Source organism: Trichechus manatus, unplaced genomic scaffold, assembly GCF_000243295.1.
Source record: "Trichechus manatus latirostris isolate Lorelei unplaced genomic scaffold, TriManLat1.0 scaffold00213, whole genome shotgun sequence".
NCBI lineage: Eukaryota > Metazoa > Chordata > Mammalia > Sirenia > Trichechidae > Trichechus > Trichechus manatus.
The window spans coordinates 3,518,235-3,541,680 of record NW_004444149.1 but is presented as its reverse complement, the minus strand read 5'-3'; the positions used below and the strand labels follow the sequence as shown (position 1 = coordinate 3,541,680).

Genomic DNA, 23,446 nt, shown 5'->3' with positions numbered 1-23,446 from the left:
GCTCTACATTCTACCTTGGTGAGTAGTGTCTGGGGTCTTAAAAGCCTATGAGCAGCCATCTAAGATACTCCACTGGTCTCACCCATTAGGGAGCAAGAAGAATGAAGAGAACAGGATACAAGGAAAAGATTAGTCCAAAGGACTAATGGACCACAGCTACCAAGGCCTCCACCAGCCTGAGTCTGGTACAGCTAAATGGTGCCTGGCTACCACCACTGACTGCTCTGACCAGGATCACAATAGAGGGTTCTGGACAGAGCTGGAAAAGGATGTAGAACAAAATTCTGACTCACAAAAAAAAGACCAGATTTACCGGTCTGACGGACTGGAGAAACCCCGAGAGTATGGCCCCTGGATGCCCTTTTAGCTCAGTGGTCTGACGGACTGGAGAAACCCCGAGAGTATGGCCCCCGGACGCCCTTTTAGCTCAGCGGTGAAGTCACTCTCGAAGTTCACCGTTCAGCCGGGGATTGGACAGCCTCATGAAACAAAACAGGACCAATGAGGCACAGCAGTCCAGGGACAAGGACTAGAAGGCAGGAGGGGACAGGAAAGCTGGTGACAGGGAACCCAAGGTTGAGAAGGGAGAGTGTTGACATGTCATGGAGTTGTTAACCATTGTCATAGGGCAATATGTGTACTAACTGTTTAATGAGAAACTATTTGTTCTGAAAACCTTCATCTAAGGTACAAAAAAAATAATTATCTATGTGAGATCAAATTGACAACAGCAACTCAAGGGGTTTGATAGGAAGCCTAGGGGGCAGTGAGTTGAAGATAATGGTGATGGTGTAATCTGGAGAAGGATAGTGAGAATAGCAGCACAACTGGAAGAATGTAACTGATGTCACTGAATTGTACGTGTAGAAACTTTTGAAATGCTGTAACTTTGGCTGTGTATACTTTCACCAAAAAAAGGGTCCTCCAAGGTCGAGAAGGGAGAGTGTTGACATGTCATGGAGTTGTTAACCAATGTCATAAAACAATATGTGTACTGACTGTCCAATGAGAAACTATTTGTTCTGTAAACCTTTATCTAAAATACAATAAAAAAAAAAAAAAAGAACCCTAAGGAGCAGAGTTCTACTCTGACACACATGGGTTGCCATGAGCTGGAATCAACTCAACAGCAACTGTGAGGCACTGTGCTAAGTGTTTTACATATACGAATTCATTTAATCCTCACAATAAGTTTAAGAGGCAGAAACTATTATTATCACCCCCACTTTGTAGATGTGGAAACTGAGGCACAGAGGGGTTAAATAATTTGCCCAAGACCACACAGGTAGTAAATGACAGAACCAGGATTTGAACCTAGGCAGTCTGGAGCTAAAGTCCATGCTCTTAATGGCTGAACTCTGCTCCCTATTTTAAGTATGCTCGTTGTTATGTCTTCTGCTACCTGCCTTATGTGTCAATACTCTACAGTAGTGGACGTGGCGGTGGGTGGCAGTGGTAGTGGTGGTGGGGTGGTGGTGACAAGAGTGCAAATCATCATCAGGGCATTCAAGGGGATGAATGGAGAGACTCAACCACTAGAGTTAAATTTGAGGGCTCGAAAACTGAACCTTGAAACTCATTCAAGTTCTAAAAAACTAATCCTAACCCATGGCCATCGAGTCAATTCCGACTCATAGCGACCCTATAGGACAGAGTAGAACTGGACCATAGGATGCCTAAGGAGCAGCTAGTGGATTCGAACTGCTGACCTTTTGGTTAGCAGCCAAGCTCTTAACCACGCGCCACCAGGGCTCCTCTAAAAAACTAGTTGCAATCAAATCAATTCTGACTCATGACCACTCCACAAGTGTCAGAGTAGAACTGTACTCATAGGGTTTTCAATGGCTGTGATCTTTCAGAAATAGATTGCCAGGCCTTTCTTCTGAGGTGCCCCCGGGTACATTTGAATTGTCAACCTTTTGGTTAGTAGCTGAGTGCTTAACAATTTGTGCCACCCAGGGACTCCATTAAAGTCCTGTCCTATCCTAAAAATAGAGTCAAACATTGCCCTTTTCCTTCTAGGTATGTAATTCAGGTGGTACATACCCATCCCAAACAAGAGCGTTTGAGCTGGGGGCATTGTTAAAGGAGGGGCTGGACGCTGCCTCCCGATTTCCCACCAACATTCCACACACATCTCAACCAGGAAGACAAGTGTCAGGCACGGAACCTGTTTCCCTGTAGGGCAAACAGAATTGCAACTTTTGGGAATTCTGGAAACATGCAAATTCCTTCCCCTTAGAGGAGATTCCCCTGCAGGTCTGTGCAATCCTGAACCTGGGCTGGCCTGTGCCCAGGAGTCCCATCCTGAGGGCTGGGAGCCATTGCTGGAGGCCCTTCACCAGCCTGTGGCCATGTCTGAACATCCATCATTTGGGCTTCCTTCTTGGGGAGTGGTGCAGTCGTTAAGAGTTTGGCTGCTAACCAAAAGGTCGGCGGTTCAAATCCACCAGCTGCTCCTTGGAAACCCTATGGGGCAGTTCAACTCTGTCCTACAGGGTCGCTATGAGTCGGAATTGACTTGATGACAACGGGTTTGGTTTTTTTGGTTTCTTGGGGATTGGGAGTCTGCGGGTGGTACAAACAGTTAACATGCTTGGCTGTTAACCAAAGGTTGTAGGTTTGAGTCCGCCCAGAGATGCCTCCGCAAAAAGACTTGGCGATCTGAAAAATCAGCCACTGAAAACCGTATGGAGCAGAGTTCTACTCTGACACGCATGGGGTCACCATGAGTAGAAATCAACTTGACAGTGAATGATTTTCTTTCCTCCCTGCTAGTGATTGATTCCTTCCAGCTGTCCTGGCGGCCCTTCACAGATTACAAAGCCCTCTTCAGCCCATTTAGTTCTCGCGTTAATAGTGAGGATGGTGGCTTGACTCTGGGCACCAACCATCCCCACAGCTCCTTTTAATCCCTCTTAATGGGATTAAAAGATGTGGCCCATGATGTCTGGGTTGTTCACTGTTGCTGCTATTGCTGTTACCCCTGCACCTGGCAGAAGTAAGAGTGAAACACATTTGCAGGTGAAAAGTTGAAAAGTCTAAACAAAAACTCAGCCAGAAAGGGAGGAAATTGACATTCACTGAGTGACAACTAGGTGCCAGGTGCTCTTTAACTCTGGAAACAATCCTATGTCCATTTACAGAGGAGGAAACCAAGGCTTGAAAGAAGTTAGCTAATTTGTCCAAATTCACACAAGTAGCAGGGGCTGAGCTATGTGATTCAAGAGTCAGTCTGCCCACAAAGCCCTTAACAGTGTTACTTTTTACAGACAACGAAACCAAGGCTATGAGAAATTAAGGGACTGTTGAAGCCACACTTGCAGATCCAAGACTTAAGTCCTGGATTCCCGATCACTAACACAGGCATTCGTGCCGGGGGATGGGGGATTCTATTTCCTCCCCAGAGTGACGGTACCTATGTAATTTGCTGACCACTTAGTTGGCAAGCCCAGGAAGATGATACACAGATTGGAGAGGGACACTGAAGCTTCCTCCATTCTCATCTGGGAGTGGGGCAGGGGGTGAAGAGGTCCAGGTGTATGGAGATTGGTTCTCGAGGACACCTCACCATCACCCCCATCTCAACTCTAGTATGAGTCACCTCCCCTCTATCCAACTCGGTGCTCAGCCCAGGGCCTTGGGGTACAGCTGAGAAATCCTGGCCCAGCCCTGCCCAGGACAGTGTTCCAGGCACAGAATTAGGGTGAGTTCCCCACTCCCCCACGCTGGTCCCACAAGGGCTCTGGGAGCGTCTGAGGTGGGGAAACCTGCTGACTTTAGATGCTGTGCTATTTTGTTGCCTAAACTCTCAGCCAGTGCCCCTCCCACGCCAGCCCTTCAGGCCCATTCCTTCAGCCTCCCTCCCAGACCTTCCCCAGATGAGACTTCCAGACCTACATTTCTCCCCAGAGACTCCCTACAGTGAGGCCCCTGACTTCCAGCCTTATCAGAGCCCTGCACCAGCTCCTGTAACAAAGGTGGGAAGTCCCCAAGGTCGAACTGTTTCTTCCACATCAAACCATGTCTGCTCCCTCTGGACCACTCCCCCTACCCCCTCTGTACTGCTAAAGGCAGGGGTGTTCCAGTCTGGGGTTTCAGAAGAAAGAGGTTTCTTCTCATTCCTAATCCTGTCCAGTTCATCATCTCCACCTACTCCCAGGGGTGCCTGTCTCCCTGGAAATTTTTCCTACAGAAAGAAAAGGGATTCCATTGCCAGTGACACGTCTCCAGCCTCCGCCCTGTGAATACATGGTTACTCCTTGTGGCTGAAACTGGCAGGAGGGAAAACAGAGACTGGGGCGACCTTGGTCTCCTGATCTGAGCAAACACCAGCGCTGGTGGGAGTGGCGTGTCCCTTACACACACGTGCACAAGTCACAGTTGTGCCTCAGACTCCAGCAAACAGGCCATTCTTTTTTTTTTTTTCTTATTTTTTTCCCGTTTTTATTTTATTATGGTAAATATATAGGTGTCTCAGTCATCTAGTGCTGCTCTAACAGAACTACCGTGAGTGGATGGCTTTAACAAAGAGAAATTTATTTCTTCACAGTAAAGTAAGCTAAAAGTCCAAATTCAGGGCGTCAGCTCCAGGGGAAGGCTTTCTCTCCCTGTCGGCCTTCTCATCAATGTTCTCCCGGATTAGGAGCTTCTTTGCACAGGGACCCCGTGTCCAAAGGACATGCTCTGCTCCTGGCACTGCTTTCTTGGTGGTATGAGGTTCCCTACTCTCCACTTGCTTCCCTTTCCTTTTACCTCTTACAAGAGATAAAAGCTGGTACAGGCCACACCCCAGGGAAACTCCCTTTACTTTGGATCAGGGATGTGACCTGGGTTAGGGTGGTGTTACAATCCCACCCTAATCCTCTTTAATGTAAAATTACAATCATAAAATGGAGGACAGCCACACAACACTGGGAATCATGGTCTAGCCAAATTGATACACACATTTTTTGTGTAACACAATTCAATCCATGACAATAGGTAACAAAACCTTTACCATTTCAACAATCTTCCCATGTACAGTCAGTGACATTAATTATGTTCATCATGTGGGTCAACTATCGCCCTTAACTGTTCCTGAATTTTTCCATCACTCTTAACAGAAACTCTGTGTCCCCTAAGCGTTGTATCTTCCTTTGCCGCTCCCTCCCACCCACCCCTCATAACCACTAATAAACTTTGATCTCTGTATACTTGCCTCTTCTAGGTATTTCATGTAAGTGGGATCATATAATATTTGTCTTTTTGTGACTGACTTATTTCACTCAACATAATGCTTTCAAGGTTCATCCATCTCATAGCATATATCAGAACTCCATTCCTCTTTATGCACACAGGCCATTTTAAACCCCTCAGCTCTCCTTTTCTTCCTCCTGCAAGCCCCAAGGACTCAGCCTTCTTACCTCTTCCCTGTAGCACTCCAGTTGCCCCTTTATCCCTTGGGTTTGCAGTGGTCACTATAAGTTGCCAACCATCCACCAGTCCCCTCCCCCTTCTTTCTTGTTGGCAGACTACCGTCGATGGCAAAGGCTGAAAATATCAATGCCTTGCTTTCCAAGCCTCTCTTGCATCTAGCAGTGGCCAGTGGAACCCAGCTCTGGTTAGTCATATGAAGAAACCTCCTGGAGGGCTTATGAGGAAGATTTTCTGCCTTGGTAAGAAATAGCTGTTGGAAGAAGAAGCCACCTTGTTGCTCGGTGGAAACTCTAGGTTCTGCTCCGCACAAGTAGTCTCAGCCAATAAACGAGAGGCGGAGGTGGCAGAATAGAAAGGTGCCTTATTTTGTTGCACAAGGAAAAGAACAGTCGGGGCTGCTGCCACCAAGACTGCTTAGTGAAGGCAAGGCAGAAAGTTATTTTAAGGGGTTTACAAGGAGGAAATTCGCTCAAGTTACATCAGCAACATTCTGCTATGCCAGGTAGAAGCTCGACCGCCAGCAAGGGAACATTTTTTGCCCATCCTGGTACCTTGTTGGCCCATACCCACAGGACCATTGCATCCTTTATGTCTTCCCCTACTGATCGCTGGTGGTGTCCTTCTGCAGTATAATTTGTGGGTGACTCAGCAGTAAGGGCCATCTGCAGTCGCCATCCATTCTCTGGTGGTATTTGTATCTGCATGGTCTCTTTCTCAAAAGAAATTTGTGCTTGCAGTTTGCACAACAAGTCTCTTCCCAGCAAGGGAATGGTACAGTCAGGTATGTAGAGAAAAGAATGTGTCAATGACTTCCTTTGTATGGACCAGGTTAGAGGCTGGAGGAAGGGAGGGTTCTCCCTCTTACCTGAGACTCCCATGACCAATGCAGTTTGTTTCGTTGGCCTGTATTTTTCTGGGTCAGAGTGGGTTGCTCCAGTATCCGCTAGAAACTGTACAGGTTCCCCTACACACACCTTCATTATAACCAGAGGCTCAGGTGGGGGACTCACCTTCGGTCCTCCTCAATCCAAGTCTTCCCCCATTAGCATCATGGGGCCCTGGGCAGCCCTAGGCTCTTTCTTACCTCTCGGTAGAAATTTAGGGCTCTCTCTTTTCCAATGTCCTCTCTCTTTACACCAGGTGAACTGATCTTAGCTTAACAGGGGTCAGGGCCTCTCACCTCCCTCTCTCCTCAGGGGCCCTCCTCTTCTTGGGCCACTGGGAGACAGGTCATTTCCCCACAAGGTGGCTGCCAGGAATGCCACCTGTCTCTTCTGACTGGTGATTTTTCTCTTTTCCTGTTCCCGGTAGGCAAGCTCAACAAGGCATGAGATCCCCACCTCCCCACCTCCCTCAAGTTTCTGGAGTTTTCTTCGTATGTCCAGGGTACTGTGCCTGATAAAAATCATATTCATTTTCGGGAGTCTCAGGGTCAGTGTCTGTGAACTGTCTAAAAGCCAAAAAACTTAGTGCGATCTTCAGTTGGTACTTATTTGATCCCATATATTTTACTAAGGTTTTTTTGTTTAGACACCCCTTTCTTCAACCCTTCTAAAAGGCACTCCCTATGATAAGCCAGGCAGGTCCATCCCTCGGCCATATTCTGATCCCAGCCAGGTCCCCCATTGGGAAAGTCTCTGCCCCTGGCTGATTTACTGCCTGCACTCATGACATCTGTTGGTCTCGGCCCTAGACTTTTTTCTGGGGTCAGGAGCACATCTAGCGGTGCCTGATAATCTATGCAATTAGGGTTATGAGTGCAGAAGATGGAGGCAAAAAAATCCTGCATTCTCTTAGGGTCTTCCTGATATCCAGGGCTATGGTTTTTCCAGTTATAAAGATCACTTCTTCAAAAACTTTGGTAGACCCAGACTATGCCAGCATCTCCTGCTGGAACTTGTCAGAGGAGGTTCATGCCCTTAAGCTCAGCTGTGTTATGACTTTCCTGAGACTAGGTGGCCCTCATGTTACTTTTGTTCTCCCTAGTCACCAAATTGGGGCACCCAAAGACCATTCCACTTCGTGAATGGGGCAGCGAGCCCAACGCCGCGATGGAAGAGCTTGGGAGGAGTAGAATCAAAGATTGAGGGGGCTTAACAGTGGGGGCTGTCAATGGCATGGCAGCTCCATTGGGTAGAGGCAGGGCATAGGGAGGGGGTGGTGCAGGCACACATACACACAATGGAATACTACGCAAGGATAAAGAACAATAATGAATCCACTAAACATCTCACAACATGGATGAATCTGGAGGGGATTATGCTGAGTGAAATAAGTCAATCACAAAAGGACAAATATTGTATGAGACCACTATTATAAAAACTCAAGAAAATGTTTACACACAGAAAAAAACAATCTTTGAGGGGAGGGATGGGGAGGGGAAATCACTAACTAGATAGCAGACAAGTGTTAACTTTGGTGAGGGAAAAGACAGCACACAATATAGGGGAAGTCAGCACAACTTGACCAAGGCAGAGTCATAGAAGCTTCCTAGACACATGCAAACACCTTGAGGGATCAAGTTACTGGGTCTGAGGGCTGGGGATCATTGTTTCGAGGGATATCTAGGTCAACTGGCATGACACAGTTCATAAAGAAAATGTTCTACATCCTACTTTGGTGAGTAGCGTTTGGGGTCTTAAAAGCTTGGGAGTGGCTGTCTAAGATACAACTCTTGGTTCCTTCCTGTCCGGAGCAAAGAAGAATGAAAAACCCAAAGACACAAGGAAATTATTAGTCCAAAGGACTAATGGACCACTTGTGCCATAGACTTCGCTAAGCTGAGCTCAGAAGAACTAGATGGTGCCTGGCTACCATCACCAACTGCTCTGACAAGGATCACGATAGAGGGTTCTGGACAGAGTGGGAGAAAAATGTAGAAAAAAAATTCAAATCTACAAAAATGACCAGACATACTGGACTGACAGAGACTAGAGGAACCCCAAGACTATGGCCCCGGACACCGTGCTTACTCAGAACTGAAGCCACTCCCAAACTCCACCATTCAGCCAAAGATGAGACAAGTCTATAAAACAAACAATAACACATGTGAGGGACATGCTTCTTAGTTCAATCAAGTATACAAGACCAAATGGGCAACACCTGCCCAAGAGCAAAGAGGAGAAGGCAGGAAGGGACAGGAAAACTGGACAAATGGACACAGGGAACTCGGGGTGGAAAGGGAAAGGGGGAGAGTGCTAACCCATTGGGGGGATTGCAAGCAATGTCACAAAACAATTTGTGTATAAATTTTTGCACAAGAAAAAAAAAAGAATTCTTTGAGTATTTTACATGTCAGTCCTCTACCAGATATGTGTTTACAAAATATTTTCTCCCATCTTGTAGCTTGTCTTTTGAGCCTCTTATTAACATTTTTTAACAAAGCAAGTGTTTATAATTTTAGTAAAGACCAACTTGGCAATAAAAAAAAAAAGTTAGGAATTTAAAAAAAGAAAAAAAAGGACCTGAAAAATAAAATACTTCATTTCATCTAGTAAAAAAAAAAAAAAAAATACAAAACAGGACCTACTCCTAGAGTACACTCATACAGGGTTGCTGAGTCAAATGATTCAGTGGCAACGGGTTTGGTTTTTGTTTTACTTCTAGAGTCAGGAGTCCCTGGATGGCACAAACAGTTAAGTGCTCGACTACTAGCTGAAAGGTTGACAGTTCAAACCCACCCAGAGACGCTTGGAAAGACAGGCCTGGCAATTTGCTTCTGAAAGTTCACAGTCTTGAAAACTGCATGGAGCACAGTTCTACTTAGCACACATGAGGTCTCCATGAGTCAGAATCAACTTGCTAGCGTCTAACAACAACAGATCCTAGAGTCATGGCCCCAGAGGGCAGAGAAGATTAGGCTACCTGGCTTGCAGATTCCCCACGCCCATGGGAACATGCTCTGCCTGACTCAATTCAGACTCAAAGAAGGACATGTTTACAAAGATTTTAACTGAGAACAATCTGTTCTTCAGTACTATCCCAATCCAGGCCCAATCTCCCATCATTCAAACAAGCCACATCCCATAAAGAACAACCAAAGTCTAAAAAATGAGGGGCAGCTTCGGTGTTTGCCCCTCACTAGCCTTGGAATAACATCTCTGACATCTGTGGTCCATAACAACACACACATACCATCTATAGTCATTTCAAACTTTTCCAGCACCGACCTCCAAAATCGACGCCCATGGAAGGAGCAGTCAAGAAATCAAATTATGTTATCACATTGGGCAAATCTTCTGCAAAAGATCCTTTAAAATCTTAAAAAACAAAGATGTCACTTTGATGAGTAAGGTGTGCCTGACATAAGCAATGGTCTTTTCAATCACCTTCTATGCATGTGAAATGTGGACAATGAAATAGGAAGACCAAAGAAGAACTGACACATTCAAATTGTGGCGTTGGCAATGAGTATTGAAGATACCATGAACTGCCAGAAGAACGAATAAATGAGTCTTGCAGAAAGTACAGCCAGAATGCTCCTTAGAAGAGAGGATGGCAAGACTTCATCTCCCTTTCTTTGGACACTTCATCAGGGGGAACCAATTGCTGGAGAAGGACGTTATATTTGGTAAAGTAGAGAGTCAGTGAAAAAGAAGAAAACGTTCAATGGGATAGATTGACACAATGTCTACAACAATGAACTCAAATATACCAACTAAGGATGGCGCAGGACCAGGCAACACTTTGTTCTGTTATACGTAAGGTAGCTATGAGTTGGAGCGGACTCAACAGCAACCAACAAAAACAACCCCCAAAATATTTTGTCTTCCTGTGTTTCTCTCAACCTGAATCTATAAATTAAAAATTCTAAACTGCATTTGTAACCTAAATGTCAACAGAGGCCTCCCTGTCCGTCACTACCACCACCCCTGCCCCAACTCCATCCTCCACCCCACCCGCAACAAATGTTCAAAGTCCTCCCCCAAAATTCCTACAAATTATAAAGGAGGCCTCCCATTCTTGGGCTCATCTCTGCCCCTGGAGCCAATTTTCATGCATGAAATATCTGACCTGTACTGTGAGTTACGTGCAAAAATCAACCCCTTCTTTGATTTGCACTCAAAACAAAAGAGCCAAAAACATATAAAGCATTTAGGAATATAGATGACTTTACTAAATATTTGGAAAGGAGAGGCTCAGGGAAGCATCTTATCAGTCAAGAAAGAAAAGCCAACAGACTTTCCTAAGATTAAGAAAACTCAGAACACACTAGAGGAGGGTGTTCTACATCAAACCCAAGTGTTACTAGGAAGGGGTGTTACTAGGAGGCAGTTATTTGAAGGAAAAGCCAACCTCCCCAACCCAAAATCAGGAAAACAGGTTGCTGAAGTGGTCAGAGTCCTGGAGGCACTCCAGAAGATCAAGCAAGACTTCCTGCCCTCCCAAGGCCAAGAGGTGAAGCAGAATGGACACCCTCCCAGCTCCACTCACCTCTGCCTCTATCAACTCCCACCCAGCTCTTCCTCACCCTCTTTCTGAAGCCTCCTAGATCTGAATGAACTTACCTCCTTTTCCCTCCTTCCTCCACCCGCGCTCTGTCTCCTGTAAAAGTAACTCTGCTGCCCTCTCCTGTCCTATCTTAGTGATGACCCTGGGCTTCTCATCCCACTCCTCTGGTCCTGTCTGCTCTTCAGAACTGAGGGCTGATGCCCCATCCCTCAACCACAGGAGGCCAAGGAGACACATCACCACCCACTGACATCAGTCTGGAGGGGTAAGGGAGGGGTGAATGTTGGGATCACCCTGACCCACCCAGGGAGAAGCAACATGATGTCGTATTCTTACCATCAGACCAGGATCTCCTGTGGGCAGGGGCTGTGCCTTCCCCTTCAGAGCAGGACCTGCGCCTCGCCCCTTAGACTAGGAGCCTCCTGGAGATCACTCTGTTTCGGGTCATAGCCCCTTCTTCTCCTGGGTCCCTCGGGCCAGCTGAGAAAGACCTAATGGAGCAGAGTGGCTGCTGGCCAACCCTCCAGCAGCAGCAAGAGGGGGAACTCCCAGCTGGTGTGGACAAGCTGGTCCCAGGGGACAGGTAGCTGGGGTCACTCCTGCTCTGAACCGCACAAAGACAAAGAGGAGCCATTGCCATACTGTGCTGAATTTTTACTGGAGATTAATCCTATTATCAGGGTGCAGAATTGACCAGCTCCTCCCTGACTGCTGGAGGGGCTCCCCATCCCCTCCCCTGAGGACAGGCAATGATCATGCCCCCTTCCAGGGTCCACGACCTCTATGACCTTGGTGACTCGTACCTCACCATCACACCATCACCTCCTTATACACCATGCTGGCTCCGCAAACAGCATAGTGGGTGAACCGCACACACAGGTCATGGCAGACACGAGGAAGCAGATCACCAGATCTTTCTTCTGTGGCACCTCTGGGTGGGTTCAAACCACCAACTTTTAGGATAGGAGTCAATCAAAAACCACCTACGCCACCCAGGGACCTACACAGAAATATATAAATTAGAAAATTAGAACCATCCGTAATGTTACAAATGATTTTACGGTTTTCGTTTTATACTGCTTCTTCCTTTATTTTTATATGCTCAGGAAACTAATGCCTGCACCTAGCTTTCTAAAAAATGAAATAGCTCAGAAAAACTTATAATAAAAAAACAAGAGCTCCCTGCCTGCAGTCCCTCTCCTCAAAATCTCCTTCATGATTTCTCTTTCAACGTATTCCGTTTACCACCCTTCTAATAATATGGCTTAGGCTTCTATTACTTAATGTGTTGACTTTAGAAATTATCTTTGAATCCCTACAAGGAAAAATAAGGAGTTAACTCTCCTTTGTTCTACTTCCCGACTCCTTCCCTATCTTCCTGCCAAGTTTTGATGGTTATATCATTATTTTAGATCTTCCTCTTGGCTACCTTTGGAATGTCTAGTAATAAACCTAAAGCTCTTTGTTTTGTCCCAGCAACTTAGGTCAGTTTCTTGTAACTTCCCTCTTGATAAGATGAAGACATGAGCACCCTACCTCTCCCTCAACTTTGCTCTCCACCTTCCTCCCCCGGCCTTCCCCACCTTGGTCATTACACCTTTACTTGGATGTTGTCATGGTCATTGACATGGACCTTTAGCTCTGGAATCAGAATTAAATCTTCAGGCTTTGTTTACACATTTATTGTAAGGAATTGAAAACAAAACAAAAAAGTGTTTGAATTATTATGACAACATAATTATTGCTCCTTATATTGCCAGATGGAGCCCTGGAGACACAGAGGTTAAGAGCTACAGCTGCTAACCAAAACGTCGGAAGCTGGAATCCACCAGTGGCTCCTTGGAAACCCTCTAGGGCAGTTCTACTCTGTCCTATTGTGTTGCTATGAGTCAGAGTCGACTTGACGGCAATGGGTTTGTTTTTGTTTTTGTTTGATATTGTTAGACAAGGAGCCCAGGCGGTGCAGTAGTTAGGTGTTCAACCGCTAACTGAAAAGTCAGAGGTTCAAGCCCACCAGCTGCTCCCTGGGAGAAAGATGTGGCAGTCTGCTTCTGTAAAGATTGCAGCCTATGAGGCAGGTCTACTCTCTTCTATAGGGTCACTGTGAGTCAGAATCGACTCAGCTAGCAATGGGTACGTAAAAATGGTGTGGCGTGGGCGTCTGACTTTCTCTGACTCACAAGGGGGAAGGAAAATCAAGATGGACAGCCCAAGGCTGATTCCTATGAGGCAGAGGTCAGACACACCTTCTCTCTCCAACTTTTTCACCAATTCTGACACCAACTATCCCTCCCATGGCACTCTCTGCTTCTCTGCTGGGTTCGATAATTCGTTGCAATGGCCACACAGAACTCACAGACCATACTCACGATTATGTGGTTTACTAGGGAAGTAACAGGTTACAATTCAGGATCAGGAATAACTCAAGATACAGTTCTTCGATCAGGACAGCTTCCTCTCAGCTGTGTCCACAGACAGCCCTCTCTCTGGCCCTCAGCCTCTCAGCCTCTCAGCCTTGCCTCTGCCCTGCTCAGGCAAGTGTTACATTTTTTAGCTCCACTAGTAAGTGCCCAGAGGCACACCACTCCACCAGCAAGCCTCCCGCCCAAAGGTGCTCAGCTTTGTCCATCTGTGGGTCCACACACCCACTGTAGCTGCTTAGCTCCGTGGGCAGGAAAGCACACTGCGCCGTCTTGCGCTGGTCTCCTGGTTCTGCTGCCGCAATTTCTCAGCTGCTGCTTCTTGCCATCTCATGCCTTCTCCGATGTTACAGCTCTGTCTCCTGGGTCTAGGAGGTTCTCAGCTCAGGGACCCCAGATCCAAAGGAAGTGCCCCACTCCTGACTCTTCTTTCTTGGTGTCAGTGAGTTCCCCTCTCTGCTCTGGGATTGGCTCCATTTAAGCCTAGAGGGAAGACAAAACTGACCAATCCTCTCATTAGGGTTCCATACACCTTATTTGCATGGTCCCACACACACACACAGGGGTTCCATGCACCTTATTTGCATTACATTATTAGTAAGCTGTCCAATCCCCTTGGTAGAACACTAGCACTTTATTTGCATAGTCCCATGGGAGTCACAAGACCACGGTGAGAAAGACCATATAAAAGTGATCCATCACACTGCATGTACACTGCCAGAAGTTACTACAATGACATTTCTTGGTCAAATGGTACAGAGTCTCAACCTCTGGTCTCTTAAAAGAGAATATTTCTAGCATCAAAGTCAAATAAATTCTTTTTGTCTTTTAATCCACCAGTTGTTCAAAATCATGCCACATTTTAGCATTCTTTTTTTCTGGACCATAACTTTCTTATCATTGTCTGTTTTTTTCTGAAGTTTCTAATTGTTTTTGTTTTGAGGGGGGTTTTTTTGAGTTTTTGTTTTGCTTTTTTTGTTGTTTTTCTCTTGTTAAGAAAAAAACTATGCTTTTTACACATATCACTAATATTTTCTAGCTACTTTATTACATGAATTTTTTTTTTCACCAAATTCATTTTTCTGGAAATCCACTTATTGAATCTCTCTGAGCAGGCAGTTTTTCTTCTAGCTCTTGCATTATCTCTTTTTCTTCTAGGGTCAATGGTTATTCTGATTGTTATTTTATTCTTTGTCCTTCATGCTGCCAATTTTCTTCATAGTTTGAGGATCTTATATCCTTAGGAGCCCTGGTGGTGCAGTGATTAAGTGCTCAGCTGCTAACCTAAAGGCCAGCAGTTCGAACCCACCTGCAGCATCCCGGGAGAAAATGGGGAATTCTGCTTACATTAAGATTTACAGCCTTAGAAACCCTATGACACAGTTCTACTCTGTCCTATAGGGTCACTATGAGTTGGAATCGACCGGACAGTAATGGATTTTTTGTTTGTTTGTTTTATATCCTTATGAAGGAAAGATCAAATTAGTCCTGCTAAGCAGCGCTCATGCCGATGTGGGTTTCCTCCTCTGTTGTAAGCATGTATCTATTTTTTTCACTTGGTTTCTCCTTGCATAGGAAGTTTGCTTAGGAACACCGTTTACAGGGCAGAGGCTTTTTACATGGCAAGTCTCACTTGACAGCTGGTTGTCAGGGAGCCAGCTGTTAAACTGGAGTTCCTCCAATGCCAGAACTAGAAAGGCTTTATTCTGGGATGCCAAGAAAGAAACTCGAGAGTGTTTGTTCTTTCCTCTAGAGATGAGCTTGGTCCAAGTCAGGCAGCTACTGCTCTACAAACAGGTAAAGGAAGAGAGAAGGATATGATCGGTCTAGCTTTTCCATTGATAGACTTTCAGTTAATCCTACCATTGCCAGCACCCATCCTTCTCATTTCCACCCTCCATTGACAATTCTGATTCAAAAGTCTCTCTTGGGTTCCAAAGGACAGACCAGCTCCAGTCTCCACTCCAGGCACCATTTTCTGTCTGAAGTTTCCTCCACTCTGTTTCATCCACCAGCACGCATCCTTCAATTTTTCATCTTGCAGAAATGTTTAAATCTCTCACCCACTGTATAAGCCATTTCACATCCTCTTTGCTGTTATGAGTTTATATCCCCTTTCTAGTGGGATCTCTGGAGGGAGACACAGACACAAGCCCTCAACCCATTATTTTGAACCAAATATTCATTATGACTCATTTGCTATATTTTCTTACAGGCTTTTTTCTAACTAAGGTTTTCCAATTTATGTTCCACTGAATATTAATTTCACAGGCAATTAATAAATTTTCCAAAAAGTACAAATAACTTTCGGAAATTTCTCCCTCTTGGAAATATACAATACATATTAGCATAATGTATCAGTCAGTATGCAGAAATACAAGCAACAAAAACTTCCTCAAGCTGATTTGAACTGAAAAGATTTTATTAAAATGATTTTAGATAGCTCACAGATTCACCAGGAAGACTGGAGAGCTAGGACATAGAAAATCGACAAGAACAAAGAAAAATTACACAAATAGAAACGGCCAAAATAGTCTCACTGAATGAGACCCCGAGTGCCTGGAGAGGACACTGCTGTGGTCACCCTGAGCACTGGGTGACGTGGCCAGCATGAACCTTGCGAAAAATTTCTGACCCTGCTGCCAAAAATGATTCTCCATTCCCCTGCTTCTTTGGGTAGCTGGCCCAGATTCAAAATCCCAGGAAGATGTATCTGTCTGATTGATGGGTGAAGCTACCAGCACAGAGGGAAATTGAGTAATTGGAATGTTCAGCTTCTGCAATGAAAGAAGAGCTCTGTCCCCACCAAGGTCCATGAGATGAGAAATCCCGCACATATAGGAAGGGGGTCCAGCCAAAAGGAAAATAAATATCCACTACCCATATCAGAGGCTCAGGGAAGACTTGCAAAAATAAAATCTGTCTTGCATTGTTTCACTTCAATCTCCCCAAACTTATGTTACCACAGAGCCTTTTTTCATAAAGCAATTATTAACACCTCACAATAGCGTTCTGCAGAAAGCTATATGAGCAATGCTGTTAAGTCTATTTAGAGTAATAGTTACCATCTTACACAAAATTGAGATCATATTGTGAGTGTAACTTTGTATATTTAATGTATGTCATGGATTGAATTGTGTCCCCAAAAAAATGTGTGGGTCGTGATTCTCAGGATTGTATTATCGTGTACCATTTTGTAATCTGATATGATTTCCTTATGTGTTGTAAACTCTATCACTATGATGAGGTTATATGTGATTTCTTTATTTTTTGTAAACTCTATCACTATGATGAGGTTATATGTGATTTCCTTATGTGTTGTAAACTCTATCACTATGATGAGGTTATACTGATGAGGTCTACAACATTAGATACTGTCTTAATCCAATCTCTTTTGAGATATGAAAGAGAGAAGTGAGCAGAGACACATGGGAACCTCATACCATCAAGACAGCAGTGCCGGGAGTAGAGTGTGTCCTTTGGACCTGAGGTTCCTGCGCAGAGAAGCTCCCAGACCAAAGGAAGATTGATGACACAGACCTTCCTCCAGAGCCAACAGAGAAAGTGTTCCCTTGGAGCTGATGCCTTGAATTTGGACTTGTAGCCTACTGGACGGTGAGAGAATAAACTTCTCTTTGTTAAAGCCACCTACTTGTGGTATTTCTGCGAGAGCAGCACTAGATGACTAAGACAATGTATAACGGTGCGTCACTTAACAGTGTAAAAGTTAACAGTGTATATAACTGATATTCTTTCCTTGTTTCAGCTTTTTTAATGCTTTCCTTTTTTATACTTTTCCTCTTTTCTTAGTTTTCTGCTTTCCTTATAAGGATTATGTTTTGTTTCATCTTATTCTCCCCAGTTATTTGGAAAACATATATTTTACTCTCCATTTTTCCTGTGGCTATATTAAAGATTTCAGTATCTGGTTTTACATATTATTTTGATCTTGAAAATCAGGAATAAAACTATACCTTTTCATTCTCCTCATGTCATTGTTTTGTTGTTAGCTGCCATGGGGTCGGCCCTGACTCATGGTGACTGCACACACAACTGAACAAAAGTGCCATCTTCATGATCGGTTATGGACTGGACAAAGGTACATTGTGATCCATAGGGTTTTCATTGGCTGATTTTCAGAAGTAGATCACCAGGCCTTTCTTCCTAATCCCTAGTCCACCTTAGTTTGGAAGTGCCACTGAAGCCTGTTCAGCATCATAGCAACAGGTAAGCCACCACTGAAAGACAGGTGGTGGCTGCACATGAGGTGCATTGACCCAAAATCAGATGAGGTCTCCCTCACCGGAGGTGGGAATTTTATAATTGAACCACCAATGCCTCACCCCCTCATGTAAAATGAGGAAATAAATACACTTTTACTCTCTCCCAATCCATTTCCTAATTACTGGTATTCATTGTTGCCAATAAATTATTGTGCTTACATTGCATTGTTTCTTGAAATAATTAGTTTTTAAAATTATAGTACATTTTATTATTATATTTAAATAACTTAGTCTTAACTGTCTGTTTAATTGGTTTTGTTAGTTGGCCACTTCCAAAGGGACAGACTCAAGATGGCAGCCTATCACATGCACCACAGTGTCTCTCCACAGCAAAGACCCAAGAAACAAAGTGTAACAGATACAGATGACAAACCTGGCACCCTGAGCATCAAGTGAAAGGATATAGAATTAGATCAAACACCAACTGGAAAAAGAAACTGAATGACTGCAGTGACAGGGAGAGATATGGAGCAGAGGTGCCGTGCCAGACAGCCTGGTACAGCAGGGCCATTTTGAGACAAAGCCAGCAGTGACCCTGGGTGAGAAGCAGAGGAAGACAACATCACAAAACTCCCAATAGGAAATGAACCCCCTCTCATTTTTTTTCTCTCTCTCTTTCCCACCCCAGTGGCCCACCCCACCTCCATCCCTCCCCACCTGGGAGAGCCCCTGCATCACCCCCGGCCATGTGCCCTACCCCTCTCCCATCAGAGATAGTGCCTGCATGCCCTACCTTGGCCAACTGTCCCACACTCATGGCCAGAGGGAGTACTTCAGCACCCTCTGGATGCCCACCTTGCTCCTTACCCATCACCCACCCACCTGGTGAGTGACTGTGAGCATTCCTGTACGGCCAGATAACAGTCACCCAGTACGCCCTCATTCATCTCACATGTGCAGTGAACAGGGATGAGGGCTCATCCTTCCCACCATTGCCCCATCCATCTGGGGGCAGGAAGTGAACGTCACTGAGCCACCAGACAAGTCACCACCGAAGCACACTCTACACTCCTGCACTGATAAATCACATTAAAACAAAACAGAAAATCATAAACAAATAAAACACCACCTTAATGTCTCACAGACAACAGACAATATCAAATTTTACAAAGAAACAAGTCAAGATGGCTCAACCAAATGACCAAAAATAAAAGGGAAGAAAATCTGCCTGAGGAAGAGATGGTAATGGAACTGATGATAAGGAATTCAAAAGGCTTATACATAGCGTCCTCAAAGAGATCAAGGAAAACACAGACAAAACCCTAGAAGAATTCAGGAAGACAATGCAAGAACAAAATGACAAAGTAAATAGACAATTAGAAATCATACAAAAACAGCAACTAGAAATCTAGAAGATTAACAATAAAATATCAGAAATAGATAACTCAGCGGGAGGGCATAGAAGTAGAACTGAAACAATGGAAGAAAAAAATAGTGAAATAGAAGAAAAATCCCTTGATACCAATTTGTTTGAGGAACAATCAGAAAAAAAAATTAAGAAAACCTAAGAGTTATGTTGGACACTATGAAGAGGAATAATTTACACATGACGGGAATCCCAGAACAGGAGGAGACAAAAAAAAAAGCACAGAGAGAATTTTTGAAGATTTGCTGGAAGAAAAGTTCCCCCATATCATGAAAGATGATAAGATTTCCATCTAAGAAAACCAACTAACCCCATACACGATAGACCCCAAAAGAAAGTCACTAAGACATGTCATAATCAAACTTTCCAAGTCCAAAGAGAAAGAAGTCTGACAGCAGCTCAGGAAAAAAGAAATAAGACTTACAACAGGACTCCAATAAGACTAAGCTCTGATTTCTTGGCAGAGACCATGCAGGCAAGAAGCCAATAGGATAACATATATAAAACCTTGAAAGAAAAGAATTGCCAACCAAGAGTAATATACTCAGCAAAATTGTCTCTCAAATAAGACAGTGAAGTTAGGACATTCCCAGATAAACAGAAATTAAGGGAATTTGTAAAAACCAGACCATCCTTACAAGAAATATTAAAGAGAGACCTTAGGATAGAGAACAACAATAGCAGACAACAACCTGAGAGCAAGCCAAACAACGGCATCACAAAGATGCTAACCTAAACAGAGAAATCTCAAAGGTAAAATAAAGCTACAGAACCGAAAACAGGGAACCAGAGACATCAATAAGAAACCAATGACAACTTCAAAACAAAAAGGGGAAATGAATGTTGTAGTTACAGAACTTCCATATGGAGAGGAAGTCAAGACAATATCTAAAAATAACAGACTGTTTTAAACATAGGATGATAAGGGTAAAACTCACAGTAACCACAAAGAAAATTAACAAACCTACCCAACAATATAAAGAAGAAGAAAATCAAAAAGGTTCATTAAACACAAAATCGACCAATATGAGAGAAATGAAAAGACAATACATGAACAAAAAAAAACTCAGCACAGAAAATTAAGCAGAACAAAGAAGCTGTCAACACCAAAAAAAAAAAATAGCACAACAAAATGACAGCAGTAAACTCATATCTATTGATAATCACACAGAATGTAAACGAGTTAATGCACCGGTCAAGAGACAGAGAGTGGCAGAATGGATAAAAAAAAAAAAAAAAAAGACCCATTGATATGTTGTCTAAAAGAGACACACCCTAAACACAAAGACATAAAAAGGTTGAAAATCAAAAGATGGGAAAAAATACTTCATGTAAACAGTAAGCAAAAAAGAGCAGGAGTGGCAATATTAATCCTCTGATAAAATAGACTGTCAGTCAAACTCCATAATAAGAAACAAGGAAAGACTTTATATAATGATTAAGGGATCAATCCACCAAGAGGACATAACCATAATAAATATCTACACACCTGTCTTAGGATGGGTTCTCTAGAGAAGCAAAACCAGTAAAGCATACAAATATATGTAGAGAGAGAGATTTATATCAAGGAAATGGCTCACACCCCAAGTCTATGGATCAGGATAGAGGTTTGTCCTGATGCACGCAGCCACAGGAGCTGGTGAACCCAAGATCAGTAGGTCAGGTAGCAGGGCTTTTGTTCACAGGCTGTGAAGATCAACTAATCCCAGAGATCGGCAGGCAAGACTGCAGGTAAGCTGCTAGCTCAAGTCCCAGGAACTGGAGATCAGCTGAATAAGAGCCATCTGCAAGATCCAGAACAAGCAAAAGCCCACAAGCCTTGCCAGAATATCCACTTATATTCAACGCAGACCACACGGCCAAGGAAACTCCCTTTCAACTGACTGGCTACTCACAGGAGATCCCATCATGCAGGTAATCACATAATATCAAATCTCATCATGGAAGTGATCACACCATCATACGACTATCAAACCACTGAGAATCATGGCCCAGCCAAGTTGATACACAACCTTAACCATCACAACACCAAATGACAGAACCCCAAAATACATAAAATAAACTCTAACAGAAATGAAAAGGGAAATAGTTCTACAGTAATAGTAGGTGACTTTAACACACCACTTTTGATAATGAATAAAACAACTAGAAAGAAACTCAACAAAGATACAGAAGATCTAAATAACACAATCAACCAACTTGACCTGACAGATACAGAGCGCTCCACCCAACAGCAGTGCAGTACACATTCTTCTCCAGTGCACATGGATCATTCTCTAGAATACATCATATCCTAGACCACAAAGCAAGCCTCAGTAAATTTAAAAATATAGAAATAATACAAAGCATCTTCTCAGATCACAATGCTATAAAATGAGAAATCAATAACAGGAAGAACAAGGGAAAAAAAACAAATACTTAGAAACTGAAAAATGCTATGCTTAAAAACTACTGGGTAATAGAAAAAACTAAAAATGAAACTGAAAAAATCCTAGAATCAAATAAGAATGGAAAATACAACATACCAAAACCTCTGGGACAAAGAAAAAGCAGTGCTCAGAGGCCAATTTATAGCAATAAACATACATATCAAAAAAGAAGAAAGGGTCAACATTGATATCTTAACCCTACAACTCAAACAAATCAAAAAAGACCAGCAAAAGAAGTCCACAGCCACCAGAAGGAAGGAAATAATAAAGATTAGAGCAGAAATAAATGAAACAGAAAACAAAAACAATTGAAACAATCAAAAAGACTAGAAGCTAGCTCTTTGAAAGGACCAATAAAATTGACAAACCACTGGCCAAACTGACAAAAGAAAAAGGGAGAAAACGCAAATAGCCCAAGTAAGAAATGAGATGAGTGACATCACAATAGAACCAACTGAAATAAAAAGGATCGTAACAGAATACTATAAAAAATTATACTCCAACAAATTTGAAAACCTAGAGGAAATGGACAAATTTCTAGAATCACACTACCTACCCAAACTAATACAATCTGAGGTAGAAAATTTGAACAGACTTATAACAAAAGAAGAAATTGAAAAGGTCATTAAAAAATCTCCCAACCAAAAAAACAAAAAAAAGCCCTGGCCCAGATGGCTTTACTGGAGAATTCTGCCAAACATTCAGAGAAGAGTTGACACCAATACTACTCAAACTATTTCAGGACATAGAAAAGGAAGGAATAACTTTGGTGAGTAGCATCTGGTGTGTTTAAAGCTTGTGAGACGCCATCTAAGATACTCCATTGGTCTCACCCTGTTGGGAGCAAGGGAGAATGAAAAAAACCCAAGACACAAGGGAAAGATTAGTCCAAAGGACTAAAGGAGCACGACTACCACAGCCTCCACCAAACTGAGTCCAGCACAACCAGATGGTGCCCGACTACCACCACTGACTTATCTGACAGGGATCACAATAGAGGTTCTTGCTGGAGAAAAATATAGAACAAAATTCTAACTCACAAAAAAAGACCAGACTTACCGCCCTGACAGACACTGGAGAAACCCCAAGAGTATGGCCCCTGGACACTCTTTAGCTCAGTAATGAAGTCACTCCTGAGGTTCACCCTTCAGCCAAAGATTAGACAGGCCCATAAAACAAAATGAGACTAAAGGGGCACAACAGTCCAGGGACAAGGACTAAAAGGCAGAAGGGGACAGCAAAGCTAGTAATAGGAACCCAAGGTCGAGAAGGGAGAGTGTTGACATGTCACGGGGGTTGGTAACCAATGTCGCAAAACAATATGTGTACTAATTATTTAGAGAGAAGCTAGTTTGTTCTGTAAACCTTCATCTAAAGTAAAATAATAAAAAAAAGAAAAGAAAGGGAAGGAACATTCCCAAATCCATTCTATGAAGCCAACATAATCCATATACCAAACCCAGGCAAAAACAACACTAAAAAAATGATAGACCAATACCCCTCATGAATATTGATGCAAAAATTCTCAACAAAATTCTAGCCAATAGAATCAAACAGTATATTAAAAAAAATAATACATTGTGACCAACTGGGATTCATACCAAGTATGCAAGGATGGTTCAACATTAGAAAATCAATCAATGTAATCCACCATACAAATAAAGTAAAGGAAAAGAATCACATACAAATAAAGCAAAGGAAAAAACTCACCAAAATAAGAATAGAAGGGAAATTCCTTGACATAATTAAGGACATGTACACAAAAGCAACAGCCAACATTATTCTCAATGGGGAGAGACTGAAAGCATTCCCCTGAGAATGGGAGCCAAACAAGGATACCCTTTATCACCACTCTTCTTCACCATTGTACTGGAAGTCCTAGCTAGAGCAATAAGACAAGAAAGGGAAATAAAGGGCATCCAAATTGGTAAGGAAGAAGTAAAACCATCCCTATTAACAGACAATACAATCCTTTACCCAGAGAATCCACAAGAAAACTACTGGAACTAACAGACGGATTCAGCAAAGTGGCAGGGTACAGGATCTGCTGGATTCCTCTACACTAACAAAGAGAACTCC

At 43.4% G+C, this 23,446-nt stretch overlaps 1 long non-coding RNA gene across 1 annotated transcript in view; it reads right to left on the bottom strand.

Moving 5' to 3' along the window:
- LOC111822797 (uncharacterized) overlaps window positions 1-13,582 on the bottom strand; it is a 13,981-nt gene extending 399 nt beyond the window's left edge. The window contains exons 1-2 of the long non-coding RNA XR_002825904.1: window positions 13,515-13,582; window positions 11,673-11,869 (exon numbers count right to left, since the gene is read on the bottom strand). This is a non-coding gene — a long non-coding RNA (uncharacterized LOC111822797). The remainder of the gene's footprint in view (window positions 1-11,672; window positions 11,870-13,514) is intronic.
- Window positions 13,583-23,446: the final 9,864 nt, after the last annotated feature.